The sequence below is a fragment of the Haliaeetus albicilla genome, chromosome 11, assembly GCF_947461875.1.
Source record: "Haliaeetus albicilla chromosome 11, bHalAlb1.1, whole genome shotgun sequence".
Lineage (NCBI taxonomy): Eukaryota > Metazoa > Chordata > Aves > Accipitriformes > Accipitridae > Haliaeetus > Haliaeetus albicilla.
The window spans coordinates 25,133,021-25,139,165 of NC_091493.1; the positions used below are offsets into that span (position 1 = coordinate 25,133,021).

Below are 6,145 nucleotides of genomic sequence, written 5' to 3' on the forward strand. Positions count from 1 at the left end.
CAACACTTTCTACTTTGAATCAGATCAGATTAGGACTGTAAAATAGTACCTAATGTTTTGGCATTTCTCCTGGGAATTTTGTATTTATTATCTTCAGTACGAGAGGAAAAGTGAATTATGCAAGTTTCACAAACCTCCAGGACTGAAATGGGATGAGGCAGAGAGCTGGCAGAGGTAGTACCAGTATCTTAAAATGTCACTGGAAGTGGATTTTGTGTGAACGAATCAAAGCATGAAATGCCTGTTATACTGAAGTATCTTATCCACAAGTGGACATGTGGAAAAGACTAAAAATTATTAAAGATACTTTGTCATATGGTAGTGGCCATATGCCTGAATTCCCATGGCTGCTGTTGCAGGCATCTAAAACTGCATGTAGAATTACCTTAAAATAAAAAGTCAGTAGTGGTTTTCTAGATAGTATAAGCAGAATTAGCACTGCAGTTGCATTTGACTGCTGAATCCAAACTGTTGAATGACAGTGCCTTTAAGTGCTTGACTGAAAAGCAGCTAGAAATTCAGGAGGGATTCAACCAGAGTGCCAAAGTATAACTACCTCCCTTCCTCTGCATGGTCCTACTAGCCTTGTCCACTACAACTGCAGCATAGCCGATGAGTCTATATATATTCTTTACTCCATCCTCTGGTGGTTAGATCAATATGAACCAACTGGAGGGAAAATGATGGAAAGCTGAAAATACCGAAGACTCGGTGGGAGAAAGGGAGTGGATATATGGAAGGCAGTCACAAGATAAGATTCAGAAGTAGAGGGGCAGAGAGATAAAAAGGAAAAACTCCTATGGGATATGGCCCCAGAATGCCACTGTGGGTTCCAAATTCTTTATTCATTCTTCATGTCTGCCCTTGCTTTTAGCAAATTGGCACCTGACACTATATTGCCATCTTCATTGGCTTCTCCAGTTCTTCTGGGCGGTCTTCCTTACTCTTCTTATTTCCAAGTTGCATAGGAAATAATTTTATCTCCTTTCAGCTGTGCACAAGCAACAAGTGAAAATAAAGGGACAGTGAGTAACTTTTGCTCACCATTTGGAAAAGCCAACTGCACACAACTGATTGACAGTAGTCACTGACAGATAGCACTTTGTGGAATAAAGTGACATGCCGTCTTTGTATTAATCTGGATGCATGTCTATGATAGGCCCAGTTTTATGATACTTTTTAAGTCTCTCTAAAATAGATCATGAAAGAGAAGAAAATGCAAAATTTTCACACATTAAGATTATTTTTCATGTTAAGATCAATTAATACTGCAGAGTGCAGCTTGAGTGAAATGTAGGAAGAGATTTTTTTTTTCATGGGGCAAATTAGAAAGAAGGAACAAAACCCAGCAGCAGCAAAACTCCGGGTCTAACTGGAGAACTGACTGATGAAAGTGGACCAATGCATGTGTCTGCATCTTATTATAAGGGGCACCCTCTTATTTGGCTCTTGGCGTACCAGCTAGCTTGTTTCTAAACCCTAGGCACATCTGATCTTGCTTAGCACGGATGTAAACCATGCAAAGTCTCCTTGGGCAAGTAAGCAAAGTTAGATTTACTTGGTCCATGGAAAGTAGCTGTCTTGTCGTGTTTTCTTTGCAGAGACAGGCAGTACAGGGGCCATCTGTGGTGACAGTGCTATGTTAGCAATTGGATGGGTGTTAACTTTCTACTGTTGATATATCTAGCAATAGTTTAAAGTGAAATACTGGATTCTAGTTACGCTCTGATGTTCTGATCAATACAGTTGTCGCATCTGCCAGGTAATACAAATAGTAGCTGAAAATTTCACTTTCTCACCAAAACACTTGGGAAGTTGCTCCAATCTGTACAACATCTTTCTCAAGTGTTGTGCTCTAAGGTGTTTTTGTCAAAGATATTGTTCAACAGCAGAAAGTCATATTGTTAAAATAAGTAGAATGAATTTAAAGTTCACCAGAAATTAAAATCTGCTTCTCTAGTGTAGCAAAATGAGCTGTAAGCAAAACTTCACAATTAAACATACTTATATATGTATAGGGCATTGTATGAGAGTCTTTAAAATGATCCTGAATAAATCTGTATGACAAACAAGTTTGTTTATTAAAATAAATAAATTAGCATGGCAAGGTTTCAGACTGTATCAGCAGCAACTCTGTGACATATTTCAATATCCTGAATAATACACAAGTTAACATATAAATTCACTATCCTCAAAATACCCTGGAAGGTCATAAGCTAGGTCAAAGAAATCCATTGTTGCAGCCATTTTAATTTTTTTTTGTTTGTACCAGTGGAAGGATACTACACAAAAGCAGTAAGGACTAGCAGTATGCTGCTAATACAGTATTAAGTATGTGAATACTGTCTAATTATTAGACATTTGCTGTTCTAGATTGAGGTCTGTATTTCTCACCAAGTTATCTGCACTATCAATTTCATAAACATCAAAGCCTTAGAGTAACTTATATAACCTATAATAGGATTCTTTTGCATGTTTATCTGTTGTTGTTTTCACTCTGTGCATTTTAAATAGGTTAGTATGTATCTTGGGTTAGCTGGGAAATAAGTTAACTGGCAGAGATGTTAATGTTTTCCTGGAAAATGAATTTCAGATTTGTAACAACCGGGTGTTTAGGATGGCAATATAATTCTAGGAGTTACCTTCATGGAACAAGTATCAGATGTCCTACTTCCCACAAGCGTAACACTGAACTGAAATGTTTCAACAGTGTATAGAAATTGATGTAGTAATAAACATTCACAGAATATGTTTTAATAAATGACTGTGTTCATGTGACTGCTTAAATATAGCACTCATTACAAGCTCTGCTCGTATCTATTGAAAAATCTATAGAAAGTGTGTCACACAGTCTATTTTCTAGTAAAAAAGGCAATGGATTAAGTAACTTACCTCCATCTTGTTCCTAAATATGCTTTTAGATAGCTGACCCTCAAAAATCCAGCAGACCAGTAGTGTTTGAGGCATGGTTGAAGATTACTGCCATTTGTAATTATCCAAGTTAATCAGAAGTTTGTAGTCTTGTTAATAGTTGAATTTTTTTACTTAAATCTTTTGCTCTGTACAGGCCAGTTCTGTTATCTGTGCAGATGAACTTCTACATATATCTGCAAGTGTTCAAGAGTCCTCTTGTACCAAACTACATGTCTCTCAAATCTGAGAGCTTTACTGGCTTTTTAAGGTGCACATCAACACTGGAAGGTCCTCCCACACCCAATCCCACAGACAGTCAGGGATCACCTTCTACACACTAGTCTGTGACAGTCACAAGTTGCAGCCCACCCATGTGGCTACACCAGAGCAGCAAAGAGCAGAGAGGTGCTCAGGTTTTATGCAGTTTAAAGAATGAGTGTGTTTTGAGTCCAGTCAAAGAGGCAGGCAACCTTCAGAGGCTGCAAATGATGAATGAAACCTCAAAGGCACTTTAAGGTTTTGACTTTGCAGGAAGGAGCAAACAGCTTTCATGTGGCTGACACGGGTGGCTGGGTGGTCTCCCACCTCCCAGCTGAGATCTGACAGCTGCCTGGGTGAGCGCTTTAGGTCACCAGGTTTCTAAAGGGCACCCACAAGTGTAGGCTGAAAGCAGATACAGTGGTCCTGCAGCATCGATACTGTACTTCACTAGTTACGCAGACCAGGCTAACTTGTTTCTATAGCCGAAAGCAAAGGGAGCCACGGTTTTGTTTGGGCACTATCAAAATAGATATGACTGATATAAATAGCTGAAAATCCAGGAAGTTGGACAGAATGTGTTGGTTCAGATTAAGAAAGTAACAACTTGATTTGAAAAGACAAGTGAAATCGCATCTTTCTCATGCCAGCTTCAATTATTGTTCCTTATGAAAGTTAACAGAGCTAGAATCTTCTAGCTCTTAACCTGGAGGACAGTCTCCCCACATAGACCCTGATGTCCATGAGCTTTGCTCAAGCATTCTCATGTTGTAGAAACTATCCAGGACCCAACTAATCTGCCTGCAGCTTCCCTCCATGCAGCCTCTGGCATGCGAGAAGGAGGGACATCTCACTATGTATCACTGAACACACGCCCAAGGCTGTGAGTGAAAAATAAGAGCCCTGCAGTAGCAGATTAGGCTTAATCATATCCATCTTCTCTCCTCGAATGTTTTGCAGTGTGCCTCAGATTTATGACAGAATCAGCCCCTTGGTTTGCAATTAATTTTGTTTGCGATTGCAAAGGCTTATTTGTTTAGTGGCGGAAGGGGAAGAAGGGAGGGAATATATACCCCAGTGATGCCTTGTTTTCCATGCAAACTATGATTTTGAACCATGGATTTTTCCTGGTTTAACAGTTCTTATGCATGCATGTAAACCTCCAGAGAAAGTATTTTTCTTGAGACACTTAGTCACCAACTACTTGTCAGTTTGAGTCTAAGGTCTGTAATTCCTTGCTAAATTGGTACCTGTCCTGTAACCAAGACATTTACGAACTAACCATTCTGAGCAGTGCAACAGGATGAAAGCCTAGGAAGGAGAAAATCAGCTTTCAAAGCAGTTTAGGTTGTTTTTACAATCCAGGAAGCTTTTTCATTTGAAATGAACTGGCATGAACTAATGTAATTAAAATTACTCAGTAGAAACACATATATTGGCAAATGATAACCACAGGAAGAAATGCTTTTAATTGTACAGCCGCACAAAAATGTGAATGTTGTCAAAGTTCAGTGTCCTGGGCTCAGCCGCACACTTTTGTACCTGCCAAGGCTGAATTCAGAGGATTTATTCTGACTGAGCTGTGGAACTAAGCTCAAAGTTAGCAGGAATTTAGTCTAAGAGGAAATCACAAGAGGGGTTTTGAAAATATGTGGCATTTTTCAATAAAACATGTATTTCAGATTTTTTTTCAGTAATACATATTTAACTAATCTTCCCATGTGGTAAGTGTGTGACTGTTTGAGGATCTTCCTTTTCTTTAAGTACATACTGCTTTAGCTTTATTCTGACAGTCATTAGAATTACCTGCAGTTGTGTCATGACGAAGAACAACCTTTAAGAACCCCATTTATGAAGTTTGAATAGACATTGAAATTATGTATATAGGCAGGTATTTTTTTTATAATTAGAAAAAAAGCCTGCTGGAGAAATAAAATAATTTCATTTAATTCAAATATTTCCTTTCATCGTGACTTGATGCCCAACAACAGGTTTAATCAACATGATCTATTTTCATTCAAATATTGTGCACCTTTTTAAGTAGTCGCTCTACATACGCGTTTGAGGCGAGATGTGCAGATTTGATAGGGAGTGGGGGGGGAAATGGAAGGTGACTCTTCAGTTGTCTTTCTGGGAGAAGTTTCTCCACATGCCCTTCCCTTTAAAACACAGGTTTTTGCAGGCTTTTGGGGGGTGAACTCGCTTCTCAGATTTGGTTTGTTTCATGAACGGCAATGTGAGTTATTCCGTGATATTTTAATCCGGCAGAACGCGTCTTAATCGCACCTCAGAGAGGAAAAACCAGCGGCTTTCGAAACGGGTTGACCAGCGGGGGAGGAACGAGAAGGGAAGGCAAGAGCGCTACCCGCAGGAAGGGAGCGGTGCTGGGGAGAGGCTCCCGGCGGGGGGGTGCGGCGTTCCCCGAGGCCCAGCGCGCCTTACCTGCAGCCGGGGCCGCGGCCCCTCGGCGGCGGCGGGCGGCGGACGGAGCGCGGCGGCCGCCTCCCTGCAGCCTCGCGGACGGCCGAGGACTGCGGGGGCGCGGGGCCGCGGGTTCGAGCCCGCCCACGGCCGGGGTGGGCGGCAGTGGGAGAAGGGCCCCCCCGCCGTTGCTAGCTCAAGCCCCCGTAGGCACCTCCAAGCGGCGTTGTCCCTTCCGCGCCACTCCCCCTTTGCTTGCTCTCGCTGACACCCCTTTGAGTTTCTAGCGTTCCCCCGGGGGTAACGGTGCCGGAGAGAGAAGCGGTGAGGGATCCCGGCCAGGCAGAAGTCACTGGCAGCACTTCGCACCGCTTCTTCTTTTGCCGTGCCTCTCCAACAGAGCTTGCATGAAACTCCCTGCTTACTGCCTTGTGACAATTGCGAGGAGGAAAACATCCCAGCTACCCTGGGTAGAAACATCCACCCTTGTTCCCTGTTTGCTGTGGAAATGTTCTGGGTATCTTTGGGGTAACCCTGCTCAAGTCTTTCTAGG

The 6,145-nt window shown here is 42.0% G+C and overlaps 1 protein-coding gene across 3 annotated transcripts in view; it reads right to left on the minus strand.

Annotated features, from left to right (window-relative positions):
* LOC104324843 (gamma-aminobutyric acid receptor subunit pi-like) overlaps positions 1–5,937 on the minus strand; it is a 50,577-nt gene extending 44,640 nt beyond the window's left edge. For 2 of the 3 annotated variants that reach the window (XM_069796697.1, XM_069796698.1), the window contains exon 1: positions 5,614–5,717. The gene's annotated coding sequence lies outside the window, so the exon portion shown is untranslated. Of the gene's footprint in view, positions 1–5,613 lie in introns of all 3 variants that reach the window. The other variant, XM_069796699.1, reaches the window with a different exon arrangement.
* Between the last annotated feature and the right edge of the window lie 208 nt (positions 5,938–6,145).